The sequence below is a fragment of the Budorcas taxicolor genome, chromosome 18 (genome assembly GCF_023091745.1).
Source record: "Budorcas taxicolor isolate Tak-1 chromosome 18, Takin1.1, whole genome shotgun sequence".
Lineage (NCBI taxonomy): Eukaryota > Metazoa > Chordata > Mammalia > Artiodactyla > Bovidae > Budorcas > Budorcas taxicolor.
Genome location: NC_068927.1, coordinates 48485288 through 48501333, shown reverse-complemented (window position 1 = coordinate 48501333; position 16046 = coordinate 48485288). Strand labels below are relative to the sequence as shown.

Here is a 16046-nt window from a genome sequence, read left to right as displayed (position 1 = left end):
TTAATTAATTAATTTTTGGCTCTGCTGGGTCATCATTGCTATGCATGAGCTTTCTCTAGTTATAGAGAGCAGGGGCTACTCTATAGTTGCAGAGGGTTTCTCATTATAGTCACTTCTCTTGTTGCAGAGCACAGACTCTAGGGCACGCAAGCTTCAGGAGTTATGGCACACAGGTTTAGTTGCACTGCAGTATGTAGGGTCTTCCCAGACCAGGGCTCAAACCCTTGTACCCTGCACTGGTAGGTGGATTCTTAACCACTGGATGACCAGGGAAGTCCCAAAACCACCCTCATTTTGGCAGCATTTGTAAGTGTGGAAGTTTCCAACACCACCCTCAGTTTTGATAATTTGCTAGAAAGACCCGCAGAACGATGTATTCACAGTTAGGATTCATTACAGCAGATGTACAAAGATTAAAATCAGCCAAGAAAAGAGGTGCTTGGGGCAGAGTCCAGGAGAGTTCCACACACTGAACTTCCATGTGTCCTATCCCAGTGAGTGCAAACAGTAAGAAATTCTCCCAACAACCACGTGTGATGGTACAGAGTATTGCCAACCAGGAAGCTTACCTAAGCCTTGGTGTCCAGAGCTGTATTCGGGGTTGGTCAAGTAGACATGATTGCCTGCTAGTGGAGGCTGAGCTAATCGATGCCTGTGAGCCAGAGTTTCCCCCAGAAATCATGTTGTTAGAATATCTGGTGTAGCCCAAGGCCCCAGGTAAACCAAGACACTCTTATCTAGGAGGACATTTCAGGGGCTTAGAGATTAACTCCTGGGAACTGAGGTCAGACCTTTCCTTCAGTTCATTTTAGTCGCTCAGTTGTGTCCGACTCTTTGCGACCTCATGAATCGCAGCACGCCAGGCCTCCCTGTCCATTACCAACTCCCGGAGTTCACTCAGACTCACGTTCATCGAGTCAGTGATGCCATCCAGCCATCTCATCCTCTGTTGTCCCCTTCTCCTCCTGCCCCCAATCCCCGCCAGCATCAGAGTCTTTTCCAATGAGTCGACTCTTCGCATGAGGTGGCCAAAGTACTGGAGTTTCAGCTTCAGCATCATTGCCTCCAAAGAAATCCCAGGGCTGATCTCCTTCAGAATGGACTGGTTGGATCTCCTTGCAGTCCAAGGGACTCTCAAGAGTCTTCTCCAACACCACAGTTCAAAAGCATCCATTCTTTGGCACTCAGCCTTCTTCACAGTCCAACTCTCACATCCATACACGACCACTGGAGAAACCATAGCCTTGACTAGACGGACCTTTGTTGGCAAAGTAATGTCTCTGCTCTTCAATATGCTATCTAGGTTGGTCATAACTTTTCTTCCAAGGAGTAAGCGTCTTTTAATTTCATGGCTGCAGTCACCATCTGCAGTGATTTTGGAGCCCCCCCAAAATAAAATCTGACACGGTTTCCACTGTTTCCCCATCTATTTCCCATGAAGTGATGGGACCAGATGCCATGATCTTTGTTTTCTGAATGTTGAGCTTTAAGCCAACTTTTTCACTCTCCTCTTTCACTTTCATCAAGAGGCTTTTTAGTTCCTCTTCACTTTCTGCCATAAGGTTGGTGTCATCTGCATATCTGAGGTTATTCATATTACTCCAGGCAATCTTGATTCCAGCTTGTGCTTCTTGCAGCCCAGCATTTCTCATGATGTACTCTGCATAGAAGTTAAATAAGGAGGGTGACAATATACAGCCTTGACGTACTCCTTTTCCTATTTGGAACCAGTCTGTTGTTCCATGTCCAGTTCTAACTGTTGCTTCCTGACCTGCATATAGGTTTCTCAAGAGGCAGGTCAGGTGGTCTGGTATTCCCATCTCTTTCAGAATTTTCCACAGCTTATTGTTATCCACACAGTCAAAGGCTTTGGTATAGTCAATAAAGCAGAAATAGATGTTTTTCTGGAACTCTCTTGCTCTTTTGATGATCCAGCGGATGTTGGCAATTTGATCTCTGGTTCCTCTGCCTTTTCTAAAACCAGCTTGAACATATGGAAGTTCACGGTTCACGTATTGCTGAAGCCTGGCTTGGAGAATTTTGAGCATTACTTTACTAGCATGTGAGATGAGTGCAATTGTGCAGTAGTTTGAGCATTCTTTGGCATTGCCTTTCTTTGGGATTGGAATGAAAACTGACCTTTTCCAGTCCTGTGGCCACTGCTGAGTTTTCCAAATTTGCTTGCATATTGAGTGCAGTACTTTCACAGCATCATCTTTCAGGATTTGAAATAGCTCAACTGGAATTCCATCACCTCCACTAGCTTTGTTCGTAGTGATGCTTTCTAAGGCCCACTTGACTTCACATTCCAGGATGTCTGGCTCTAGGTGACTGATCACACCATCGTGGTTATCTGGGTCATGAGGATCTTTTTTGTACAGTTCTTCTGTGTATTCTTGCCACCTCTTCTTAATATCTTCTGCTTCTGTTAGGTCCATACCATTTCTGTCCTTTATTGAGCCCATCTTTGCATGAAATATTCCCTTGGTATCTCTAATTTTCTTGAAGAGATCTCTAGTCTTTCCCATTCTGTTGTTTTTCTCTATTTCTTTACACTGATCGCTGAGGAAGGCTTTCTTATCTCTTCTTGCTATTTGAAATGAAGTGGACCTTTCCTTGGGCAAAGTTAAATTCTCTAGGTCACTTCAAGATATATCTAAAGTACTAAAGGAAAATCTATTTACTCACAAGAGTAGAGGAGGTTTTTTTTCCCCAAACTAAACAATTCTCCAATTCTGTGCAGACCTTACAAGTTAGGGGCTCTGTCTCACAAGACTGCCCCTCTACTACCACTTCAGATGCCAATCACAAATCCCAGGTTATCATCTGAACTTCTGACCAACTGTAACCACACAGTTCAGACTGGGACTTCAACCCAGCCAAAACCCAGACTGGGACTTGAATCCATTGTCTTTTCATTGAAATCACGTGTCCGGTCTCAGAACTTGGTGAAGCTCAGGTTCTGTATGTCTCATCACAGGAAGAATTCAGTGAGAGACAAAGTGGTAGGTAAGAAGTGGATTTATTTACAAAGATACACAGTCCATAGAATATGGTCCCTCTCATAAGGTGAGAATGGCCCTGAGAGAAACACACAGCACAGAGAGAGAGGGGGCCATCTCAGAAGGCAAGGGACACCGAATGTGGGGTGGTTAGTATTTATGGACTAGGTAATTTCATAGGCTAATGAGGGAATGCAGAGTTCTAAAGAATAGCAAGGAGAGATAAGAAAGCCTTTTAAAGTGAACAATGCAAAGAAATAGAGGAAAGCAATAGAATGGGAAAGACTAGAAGTCTCTTCAAGAAAATTAGAGATACTAAGGGAACATTTCATGCTAAGATGGGCACAATAAAGGACAGAAATGGTATGGACCTAACAGAAGCAGAAGATATTAAGAAGAGGAGGCAAGAATACACAGAATAACTATACAAAAAGGATTTTAATGATCCAGATAACTACAAAGGTGTGATCACTCACCTAGAGCCAGACATCCTGGAGTCCAAAGTCAAGTGGGCCTTAGGAAACATCACTGTGAAGAAAGCTAGTGGGGATGATACAATAACAGCAGAGCTATTTCAAATCCTAAAAGATGATGCTGTTAAAATGCTGCACTCAATATGCCAGCAAATTTGGAAAACTCAGCAGTGGCCACAGGACTGGAAAAGGTCAGTTGTCATTCCAATCCCAAAGAAAGGCAGTGCCTAAGAATGTTTAAACTATCACACAATTGCACTTGTTTCATATGCTAGCAAAGTAATGCTCAACATTCTCTAAGCTAGGCTTCAATAGTATATGAACCAAGAACTTCCAGATGTACAAGCTGGATTTAGAAAAGGCAGAAGAACCACAGAGCAAATTGCCAACTTCTCTTGGATCATCGAAAAAGCAAGAGAATTTCAGAAAAACATCTACTTCTGCTTCATTGACTATGCTAAACCTTTGACTGTGTGGATCACAACAAACTGGAAAATTCTTCAAGAGGTGGGACTACCAGACCACCTTACCTGCCCCCTGTGAAACCTGTATGCAGGTCAAGTAGCAACAGTTAGAACCAGACATGGAACAATGCACTGGTTCCAAACTGGGAAAGAAGTACATCAAGGCTGTATATTGTCACACTGCTTATATGCAGAGTATATCATGTGAAGTGCCAGGTTGGATGAAGCACAGGCTGGAATCACGATTGCCAGGAGAATATCAATAACCTCAGATATGCAGATGACACCATCCTTATGGCAGAAATTGATGAGGAATTAAAGAGCCTCTTGATGAAGGTGAAAGAGGAGAGTGAGAAAGCTGGCTTAAAACTCAACATTTAAAAAACCAAGATCACGGAATCTAGTCCCATCACTTCGTGGCAAATAGATGGGGAAACAGTGGAAACAGTGACAGACTTTATTTTCTTTGGCTCCAAAATCACTGTAGATGGTGACTGCAGCCATGAAATTAAAAGATGCTTGCACTTTGGAAGAAAAGTTATGACAAACCTAGATAGCATATTCAAAAGCAGAGACATTACTTTGCCCAAAAGGTTCATATAGTGAAAGCTATGGTTTTCCCAGTAGTCATGTATGGATGTGCGAGCTGGACAGTAAGAAAGGCTGAGTGCTGAAGAATTGATGCCTTCAAACTGTGGTGCTGGAAAAGACTCTTCAGAGTCCCTTGGACTGCAAGATCAAACCAGTCAGTCCTAAAAGAAATCAACCCTGAACATTCACTGGAAGGACTGATGCTGAAGCTGAAACTCCAATATTTTGGCCACCTGATGCAAATAGTCGAATCATTGGAAAAGACCCTGATGCTGGCAAAGACTGAAGGCAGAAGGAAAAGGTGATGACAGAGGATGAGATGGTTAGATGGCATCACTGACTCAATGGACATGAATTTGAGCAAACTCTGGGCGATGAATACTGAATAATGAGTGGGAGGATTATTCCATCTATTTTGGGGAAGGGTAGGGATATGCAGATGACACCACCCTTATGGCATAAAGTGAAGAGGAACTAAAAAGCCTCTTGATGAAAGTGAAAGAGGAGAGTGAAAAAGTTGGCTTAAAGCTCAACATTCAGAAAACAAAGATCATGGCATCTGGTCCCATCACTTCATGGGAGATAGATGGGGAAACAGTGAAAACAGTGTCAGACTTTATTTTTGGGGGGCTCCAAAATCACTGCAGATGGTGACTGCAGCCATGAAATTAAAAGACGCTTACTCCTTGGAGGGCTTCCCTGGTGGCTCAGAGGTTAAAGCGTCTGCCTGCAATGCATGAGACCCTGGTTCAATCCCTGGCTAGGGAAGATCCCCTGGAGAAGGAAATGGCAAATCAAAAAATCAAATCAAAAGTTATGACCAACCTAGATAGCATATCGAAAAGCAGAGACATTACTTTGCCAACAAATGTCCGTCTAGTCAAGGCTATGGTTTTTCCAGTGGTCATGTATGGATGTGAGAGTTGGACTGTGAAGAAAGCTGACCGCCGAAGAATTGATGCTTTTGAACTGTGGTGTTGGAGAAGACTCTTGAGAGTCCCTTGGACTGCAAGGAGATCCAACCAGTCCATTCTGAAGGAGAGCAGCCCTGGGATTTCTTTGGAGGCAATGATGCTGAAGCTGAAACTCCAGTACTTTGGCCACCTCATGCGAAGAGTTGACTCATTGGAAAAGACTCTGATGCTGGGAGGGATTGGGGGCAGGAGGAGAAGGGGACAACAGAGGATGAGATGGCTGGATGGCATCACTGACTCGATGAACGTGAGTCTGAGTGAACTCCGGGAGCTGGTGATGGACAGGGAGGCCTGGTGTGCTGCAATTCATGGGGTCACAAAGAGTCGGACACAACTGAGCGACTGAACTGAACTGAACTGAACTGAGGTATTTTCAGAAATTGGGCTGCTACTCACCTTTCTGGCCTTTTATGGTTGGCCTTGTAACTGTCATGGCACATGTGGGTGTCATTTAACATATGCTAATGTATTACAATGAGCATATAATGAGGCTCAAGGTCCACTGTAAATTGAATCTTCTGCCATCTTGGACCTCATCAGTTCTGACTAGTTTTTGTCATAGCCTCCATAACTGTGTCATTCTTTTAAAGGTTGTGTCCTGCCCCCTTCCTTCCTGTTTCACAACCAACTATAAATTGGGGTACCTCCCCATTGATAATTTTATATTACTCACAGAACTCAGGGAAACACTTTACTTACTATTACAGATTTATTTTAAAGGATATTATAAAGGATATAAAGGAACAGCCATTGGGCTTTCCTGGTGGCTCAGATGGTAAGGAAACTGCCTGCAGTGCAAGAGACATGGGTTCAGTCCCTGGGTCAGGAGGATCCCCTGGAGAAGGGATGGTAACCCACTCCAGTATTCTTGCCTGGAGAGAATTCCACAGACAGAGGAGCCTGGCCGCCTACAGTCCATGGGGTTGCAGTCAGACACAACTGAGTGGCTAATACACGCACGAATGAACAGCCAGATAAAGGGGTATGTATGGCAAGATACAGAAGGGTCCTGAGCACAGGAGCTTCTGTCTCCAGAGAATTTGGGGTGCACACCCCAAACTGGATATGTTTATCAAACTGGAAGCTCTCCAAGGTTTTTATGGAAGTGCCATTATATAGGCATACTTAATTAAATTGTTGGCCTTTGATGATTAGCTTAATTGCAAATCCCTTTCCTGTCCTCACAGGCTGGGGGCTATATGGCTGTAGGTCCCAACCAACTAATACCTGGTTGGTTCCTCTGGTAACCAGACCCCATCCTCAAAGAGTTACATCGTTAGTATAAACTCTGTTATGATTGACATGGGCTTGTTACTAATAATAAAGGACCTTCCTATGACTCCTGTTACTCTGGAAGTTACAAGGGTTTAAGAAGCTCTGTGCCCGGAATCAGGCAAGAAGACTAAATATACATATTTCTTAATACATCACAATATCACAACAGATGCCTTCTTAGGTTAGTACCAGTGGAGCTCTCTCAGCAGTTGTCTTGTCCCAGGGCACAGGGCTCTTTGAAGAATTTGTTCTCTGTGCCCTAAATCAGAGGACTGACTTCATGAACATTATCATCTGAGGCTTGCCAGGCTGTGGAGCCTCCTTCCCAAACTATATTCCTCCTCTGGGTCTCTAGCTGAACTCTCCTGCCATTGGCCTCTTACTCATTAGTGTGCCCTGGGGCTCTGGCCTGAGTGCTCTGCTCATCCTGTCTCCTTGCAGAGAGATCCCACACTGCAAGCTACCACGTCTGTGCTGGCACCTCCTGTAGCTTTAGCTCTGTTCCTGACCTTGATCTTGACATGGCTCATCTATTCATCCTGCTGCCTGTCAAGTGTCTCCACCTGTGTGTCCCCAACACGGCGTGCCCTCTTCACTTTTGCTGTTTTTGTCAACTCCAGTTTACCACCACCATCACCCGGTTGCCTTTGAGATACCTGAGTGTCAACCTTAGACCTTCTTCACCCCCCACAACCAGTTAAGGTGCAGGTTCAGCTCTTCCTCACAGTGATCCTTCTCTGTCTCACTGTTTCTGTCCTACTTAGGAGCATCATCTTCCATCTGCATTAGTGCAGAGTCTTTCCTTTCTCCTCCCTCCAGGTCGCCCACCACATTGCTCTTTCCATCCATTCACCTTCAAACTATCTGAGTTCTGTATCTCTTGTAGGCAGTATTCCTTTTTTATCCAGTCTAACTGTCTCTGAGTTTTTGGAGCATTTAATCATGTGTTAAATAAACCTAGTTTAATATGTTGTTGTTCAGTTGCTAAGTCATATCAGACTCGGCGACCCTATAGACTGTAGCCCACCAGGGCCCTCTGTCCATGGGGTTCTCCAGGCAAGACTGCTGGAATGGGTTGCCATTTACTTTTCCAATAATTTAATATAGTTTAATATAAATGTAATTATTGGTATGGTTGGATGTATATCTTTGGTATTAGGTTTTCTATTTGTCCCATTTGCTTTTGTTCCTCTGTTTCTTTTCTCTTGTGTGTGTGTATTTGTGTGGATTAATGGGATATTTCTTAGAATTCTCTTTGTTTACTTCAGTACACCTCTTTGCACTATGAGTTTAGTGATTACTGTAGGGATACAATGTATGTACTCATCTTTTCACAGTCTGCTTAGAGTTAGCATTATACCACTGGGCACAGGATGCAGGAAACTCACATGCCTTCTAGAATGTGCTTTCCACACACACCACTTCCTAGGTAGATTTCTTATTGTCTTCCAGTCCATCATCTCATAACTCACAGGCCTGTGTACTCTCCCCTGTAACTGAGTAAGTTGCTGCCATTCCATATCACTGTTTGCCCTATGCTCTTCCCTCTGCAAGGAAGGCAGTTTCTCCATCTCTGCAGAGGACACTCAGCTGCACACACATCCCTTAGCACTGAAGCCTCACTACACTGATAATTTTTTAAATATTTATTTATTTGGTTGCCCTGGGTCTTACTTGCAGCACATGGAATCTTCTGTCTTCACTGTAGCACGTGGGATCTCTAGTTGCAACATATGGGATCTAGTTCCCTGACCAGGGATTGAACTCAGGTCCTTGCATTGGGAGTTCAGAGTCATTTCCCTGGACCACCAGGGAAGTCCTAGACCCTGATAATTTTAGTGGACAGCTCACTTCTCTGCATAGTAGAGCCCAGATACCCTGCTGTTACATCCCTTACCATCTCACCCTGATGGCCTTACATATTGCTGTCCCAGCCAGGCTGTGAGCTCCTTGAGGTCAGGAGCCATCCATGACTGTGTCCCCAGTGACCAGGACTGGGTCATACACACTGTCTTCAGTCAATATGTGTTGACCCAAAGTCTAAATGACAGTGGCTTCCAATCCCACCATATAGAGCCCAAAGTCAGGAATAGAAAAGGTAAAAAAGATAAATGATCAGAATAATCTGACCTGGGACTTCCCTGGTGGTCCAGGGGATAAGAATCCACCTGCCAATGCAGGGGACATGGGTTTGATCCCTGGTTCGGGAAGATCCCACCTGCCTCAGAGCAACTAAGCCCATGTGCCACAACTACTGTAGCCTGCTTGTCTAGAGCCCATGCTCCACAACAAGAGAAACCCCTACAATGAGAAGCCCAAGCACCGCATCAAAGAGCAGCTCCTGCTTGCTGCAACTAGAGAAAGCCCACGTGCTGCAAGGAAGACCCAGCACAGCCAAAAAATTAAGTAAGTGATTAAAAAATAAGCTCTAACCTATGAACATTATATAAAGTCAGGACCATCCACTCCTGCCTGCATTTTCCCCGTGTGACCCAATGTCATTTCATCTTCAGCAGAGACCTGTGTCATTCAAGGACGTGGTAGTGGGCTTCACGCAAGAGGAGTGGCATGGGCTTAATCCTGCACAGAGGGCCCTGTACCGGGATGTGATGTTGGAGACCTACAGCAACCTCGTCTCAGTGGGTAAGAACAGTTCTGCCGCACAATCTATATCACGCTTGAATGACCACCTTTCTTCTTTCAGTTGCTAAAAGTAACTGAAGTACCAGGACTTCCCTGGTGATCCAATGGCTGAGACTCCGAGCTCCCAATACAGAGGGCCTAGGTTCATTCCCTGGTCAGGGAACTAGATCCCACATGCAGCAACTAAGACTTGGTGCATTAAAATAAATTAATTAAATTATTTAATATTTTTTAAAAAGTAACTGAAGTACCAAACATTTTCTATGTGTCAGACATTTTTAGCCACTTTGTTTATTATTTCTTTTAATATTTATTTATTTGGCTGTGTCAGGTCTTAGTTGTGGCATATGGGATCTTCATCGTGTCATATGGGACTCTCTAGCTGTGCTGCAGGGGCTCAGTAGTTGGGATGCGCGGCTCCAGAGTGCATGAGCTTCAGTAGTTGCAATGTGCAGACTTAGTTTCTTTGCAGCATATGAGATTTTAGTTCTCTGACCAGGGATCAAACCCATGTCCTCTGCATTGCAGGGAGGATTCTTAACCACTGAACCACCAGGGAAGTCCCTGGCCACTTGAAAAATATTAACTTGTGTAATCTTCATAAGTGCTTTACAAGGTAGGTACTGTTAGTACCACTCTTTTACACATTTGGGAACTGAGGCAAACAGGTTAAGTCTCTTGCCCAGTGTCACCCACCTAGTACATAGCAGAGCCAAAGTGGGATTTGAAAGCCAGCAGTCTGGCTGCACAGTTTTCATTCCTAACCCATATACTGTGTTGCCTCAGCAAGTGTGGCTTGAGTTTCAGTGGTCCTGGATGACTAGTTCCCTTTGAGTTCCAGACAAGGTGTGTGTATAGTCTCCTCCCAAGTACAATGTCTGTTGTGCAGCCTTTAATGTTGCCTGAATGGCCCTGAAGATCACGGAGCTCAGCCCAAGGCCTGGATCATTTCTCTGGAACAGGTTATGAAGGCACCAAACCATATGTGATCCTCCAGCTGGAGCAGGAAGAAGCACCCTGGATTTGTGAGGCAGCATGCTCAGGCTGCCACTGTCAGGGTAAGTATGATCAATCCAGCAAAAGACGTATTATGGGAGGCTGGCAGCTTTAGAATTTTGTTCAGGATCCAGCTCTTCAAAGCCTTAGAGCTTTGAAGCAGCTGGAGACATTTCTCTGAGAGCTTTATTTTGCCTTCTTGGTGACCCCTCAGGCTCCATGCATCCCACTCCATGTGCTTGCTCCATCTCCCTTTCTCTGGAATCCTTGATCTCTCTCTCTCGAGGTTATCAGTACATTTCTCTTTCACATATAAGGATTCTTGCAAGTAAGCTTTGTGAGTCTTCTGTTCTTGCTGGTCCCTTTCTAACCTCTACTCTAACGGTTTTGGGGTAAAAGGCGCCAGACCTGCCTGCCATACTCAGTCTCACTTCCCATCCTTTTTGAATCCCGTAAGTTATCCCTGAGTCCCTTAATTTCCTTAAGTCACAGAGGAGGAAGCAGTGAATTCCAGGAAGTGACCAGGAACAGTTGGGTAGTGAAGGAGGCTGAGGATAGCCTGTCTTACCCCCTTCTATTTAATATTCAGAATAACTGCCCCTCTCCCATCAGCTCTATAAAATTTCTCAACAATAATCCCTGGTACTCTGAGTGTTGGTAGCCTACTCTTTAGGATGCCTCTGGATTTCTGCTTCTTCAATGAAGTCATGAGTTTAGCATGAAGAGCCAGTGCCATCTGTTTCCAGATCACTTTATGCCATTTATACTTAGTGTTGTCATCACATAGTTGAATTAAATATTAAATAAAACCTTCAAACATTCAAGTCATTTTCATGCTTCTCCCTAAAATGATGTCTTTAGGATTACCACTATCCAGCTTTCCACTGGTTGTAGTAGTGACCGAAACAGCATTAGAATTCCTGGCCAACACTCAGTGTGTGCTCACTTTGTGCCAGGTCTTTTCTCAATCCTTTACATATATCAACTCATTCAACCCTTAAAACAGTTGTGAGGTGTTTATTACTAGCCTTTATGATCCCATTTACAAATGAGGAAGCATCACAGAAGAGTTAAGAAACTTGTCTAAGAACATATAACAAAGTAAGGGACCAAATGAGGATTTGAACTCAGGTGGTCAGGCTCTAGAACTAGTATTCTTTTTTGTTTTTTGGCCATGCCACATGACACGTAGGATCTTAGTTCCCTGACCAGGGATTGAACCTGTACCCACTGCAGTGGAAGCTTGCTGTCTTAACCACTGGACTGCTGGGGAAGTCCCTAGAACCAGTATTCTTAACCATCACAGTCTAGTGCCCTCTGAGGTATATTTTGCTTCATGCAATTGCTCATCAACCTTCCTGAAGCCATTGTAACCCGGCTATCAACTTTTTCTTTCTCATCTTTCAAGAATTTTATATAATTGTAAAAAATTATCCAGTCAGCCCTCCTTTCTAAGTGCTCTATATCCTCTTATATTAATACCCTAGTTGCAACCTAGCCTTTTCCTTCCAAGGGAATGCTGTATTTTCTGTCTTCTAGACTTGATTCTCTTCTCAATGGTGTAACTCCCTTAAAGAGTTCATCCATTCTGAAACCATAAGATCTTCACAACTAGCCTCTTTGCCATTTTACCAACTTTTATCCCCCTTGTACCACCTAGGCTCCCCTGCCCACCATTTTACCAGTCTGTGGATCATCTCCATAGTTGTAGCCACTCATCCCTGTTTTTGGGGGACAAAAACTGAAGTCATCCTCTTTTCTACTTGCTGCCTCCCCTCCACCCCACATGCACACAAGTGCACACATATACCTACCTCAGCTTACTTCTCATTCCAGTGTTTTGCTACCATGAACTCATTAATTGTTCTATGCATATGTGCTAGTTCTGTTTTTTTTTTCCTTTGAAAAATGACTTTAAATCTTTCTGTCTACTTTTCATTTTCCACTGACTTCTCCTAAAATTGAACCCAAATTATCTCATGCCTGAATGTCTTTAAGTCAGGAATTCTTAATCATTTTTGTGCCATAGAGCTCTTAAGCATTCTGGTGAAACATGTAAAAAAAAAAAAAATCCTTAAGATTACATGAAAAACAAATTACTAAAATACAGTAATTAACTGAAATAAAGTTGGAAAATGCAATGTCAAAATATTAATGATATTAGTGGATAATAGTAGATATGCTTCCTTATTAATAAATAGTGAGATCTATCAGGTCAAGTAATTGTCATGACCTCAAAATAGAGATGATTGTAAACACATTTTGAGAAATCTTTGACAGCTATAATGTGACATGAAAATACCTTACTCACAAAGTTACAGGAGCTAATACTAGTGTGTTTTGGTGTTCACATTCATAATCAAAGGAAATGCTCAATTGTAGTTAGAACTTAGTGAAAATAAAGCTGTAATTTTTTCCCCTATCCAAGTTCACAGCTCCCCAGATTTCTGTATACCAAGTTAAGAACTCCTGCTTTAAACTCTAGTTAGTTTGGTTAATTCCTTCTTTTATCTAGTTCATCTTAGAGCCCTGGCCATTTATATTTTGTCTAACTATCGCAACATGATAAACTCTCTGACTGCTGTATCAATGCTTGTCAAATCGTAATATGATAAGCATTGGCAATTTGTTAAAATGCAGAATCTGATTCTGTAGGTTTAGGGGTGGGGCCCAAGATTCCACATATCAGTCATGATATCAGTTCCCAGGTGAGGCTGATGCTGACCATTGAGAACCATGCGCTGGTAACAAAGTGCTATATGATATTTAAACCTCTTTCCTCTGTAGCAGCGATCAGCAAACTTCAGCCCATAGGTTAGCCACCAAATTTTGTTAATAAAGTTTTTATTGGAACACAGGTGTACCCTTATATTCACATACTGTCTGTTCTTGCCATACAGTGGAAAAGTTAAGTAATTGTGACCAAGACCATATGGCCCAAAAAGCCTAAAATAGTTACTTTCTGATTCTTTAAGAACATGTTTGCCAACTACTCCTCTCTTCTTTAAAATTATTCCTATCTTCTGTGTCATGGTCCATTCCATTTGTGCCACTTTCTGAATCTTCTATTCTCATATGACACTTCCCTGCATTGGTGCCTTTAGTTATGATCCATGCCCTCTATTCATATACTGTGCACCCTTAAAATTTTTAGGGCATTTCCGAAATAGTTTTATTCCAGATCATAATCACAGATTAATAAGGAACATTTTCCTATATTTTCTCCAGAAAACATTTGGCAAGTTAACATCCACAGGAAAAGGCGGCAAGACACGCTTTTGAGGCAAGGTCCATTCATCAGCAGGAAAACATTCCCCAAGGAAAGAAGCCATGAATGTGATAAGTGTGGGAAAATATCACATCTGAGCACTGACCTTTTTCCTTCAATTCAAAGCTCCAATAACTGGGACTCTTGTGGAAAGAGTGTGAACAATAATTTAGACTTAAATGGTTTTAAGAAAAACTACTCAAAAAAGCAAGATGAGTGCTATGGATATGGAAAACTGTTACAACATACAGAGCATGACAGAAGACAAAATGAAGAAAAATTCTGGGAATGCAGTCACTGTGAAAAAGCTTTCAGCCATAGCCCAGCACTTATGTATAAACCCCCAGCAACCAACTCTCTTGTGTATAAACGTAAGAGGATTCCACCTACAGAGAAACCCCACGTCTGTTCTGAATGTGGAAAAGCCTTCTGCTACAAGTCTGAATTCATTAGGCATCAAAGAAGTCACACTGGGGAGAAGCCATATGGATGTACTGACTGTGGAAAAGCCTTTTCACATAAGTCAACCCTCATTAAACACCAGAGAATACACACTGGTATTAGACCCTTTGAATGTTTTTTTTGTGGAAAAGCCTTCACCCAGAAGTCACACCGCAGAGAACATCAGAGGACACATACAGGAGAGAGACCCTTTGTGTGCAATGAATGTGGGAAGTCATTTGGTGAGAAGTCATACCTCAATGTACATCAAAAAATACACACAGGAGAAAGACCCTATCGTTGTAGAGAATGTGGAAAATCTTTCAGTCAAAAGTCATGCCTCAATAAACATTGGAGAACTCATACAGGAGAAAAACCCTATGGATGCAATGAATGTGGCAAAGCATTCTATCAGAAGCCAAACCTCAGCAGACATCAGAAAATTCATGCTAGGAAGAATGCTTATAGGAATGACCTAAAAATAGTAGGGAAGCCTTGAGCAAGATATCCTATTTCATTTTATGTGGAGGAATTCATCCCTAGGAAAAATCTCATATTTAATGAATTTTGACCAGGTTTTTCATCATAAGGCAAGTCATATTCCAATTGTGATAGAAAATTTTATACAAAAGATTATAGAAAATACTCTATATTTAAAACATAAACATGATCACTTTGGCTTATGAAAGTTTAAAATAAATGGAATGATTACAGAACACAAAATATATATGAAGAAAATTAAAAGTATATTATGGTATGTCTCATAGTGACCCACATAATAAGCACTATATTTTAGAATTATAAATGTGAATTTAAGTTGAATATCAAGCACATATTTAGAATGCCATTCACCAAACTTTTTCACTCTAAATATCACCATTGTCTTTTGGTGTCTTTACATACATGTGTGCGTGCTCGGTTGTGTCCAACTCTTTGTGACTCCATGGACTGTAGCCCAAAAGACTCCTCTATCCGTGGAATTTTCCATGCAAGAATACTGGAGTGGGTTGCCATTTCTTCCTCCAGGAGATCTTCCCAACCCAGAGATTGAACGCACATCTCCTGCATTGGCAGGCTTATTCTTTACCACTGAGCCACCTGAGAAACCCTTTAACAATACAAGCAGCAACAATAATAATAATAGCATGACCAACTATTTTTTAAAAAAGCTTTAACATATTAAACCAGTATATTTTCTCTGTCTTTTTGTAATACATGTAAATGGCCATAATATTTGTTGTTGGTCCATTTTCTGAATAATAATGTTTTTAATATCTTTTGTTAAATTAGTCAAAAACTTTATTAAACGTTTTTAACTTTAAAAAAGCACTGTTTTGCCTTTATTATTTTAGTATGTAAATATATTATTAAATAAGTAAACTTTTTTTTTTGCCTTTTTTAATGTTAAAGACAAAGCTAAGGAATAGTTTTACAACTTAACACTCAGTGAACAAAATGATGACTCAGTATATTCATTACTTAATAGAAAGTAGTGTTGGCACTAGTGGTAAAGAATCTGGCTGCCAATGCAGGGGATGTAAGGGGCGAGGGTCTGATTCTTGGGTCAGGAAGATCCCCTGGAGGAGTGCACAGCAACTCACTCCAGTATTCTTGCCTGGATTTGGACAGAGGAACCTGGCAGGCTACAGTCCCTAGGGTTGCAGAGTCGGACATGACTAAAGCAACTTAGCACATGCGCACAGAAAGTAGTGTGGCCCTGATATATTGTGCACTATTCCTGTTTTCTTAGTCTTGCTGAAAATACCTTGCAGCAAATTAGTAGGAAAGACACTTTTTATGAGTCTTATAATTGAGAAATATTTCATGCACAGACCAATGAAGGAGAATTCCTTTCTTTTTTCCCTCCAGATTAATTCAGCAACATTGATTTTTTTCCTTCCCTATACATTTCCCTGCTA

The 16046-nt window shown here is 42.1% G+C and overlaps 1 protein-coding gene and 1 non-coding gene across 2 annotated transcripts in view; one reads left to right on the top strand and one right to left on the bottom strand.

Annotated features, from left to right (window-relative positions):
- LOC128063939 (uncharacterized) overlaps window positions 1-16046 on the bottom strand; it is a 357926-nt gene that overhangs the window by 97805 nt on the left and 244075 nt on the right. The gene's annotated exons all lie outside the window — the stretch shown is intronic.
- Window positions 5227-5298, top strand: TRNAC-GCA (transfer RNA cysteine (anticodon GCA)). Its single transcript has one exon. It is a non-coding gene; the product is annotated as a tRNA-Cys (tRNA).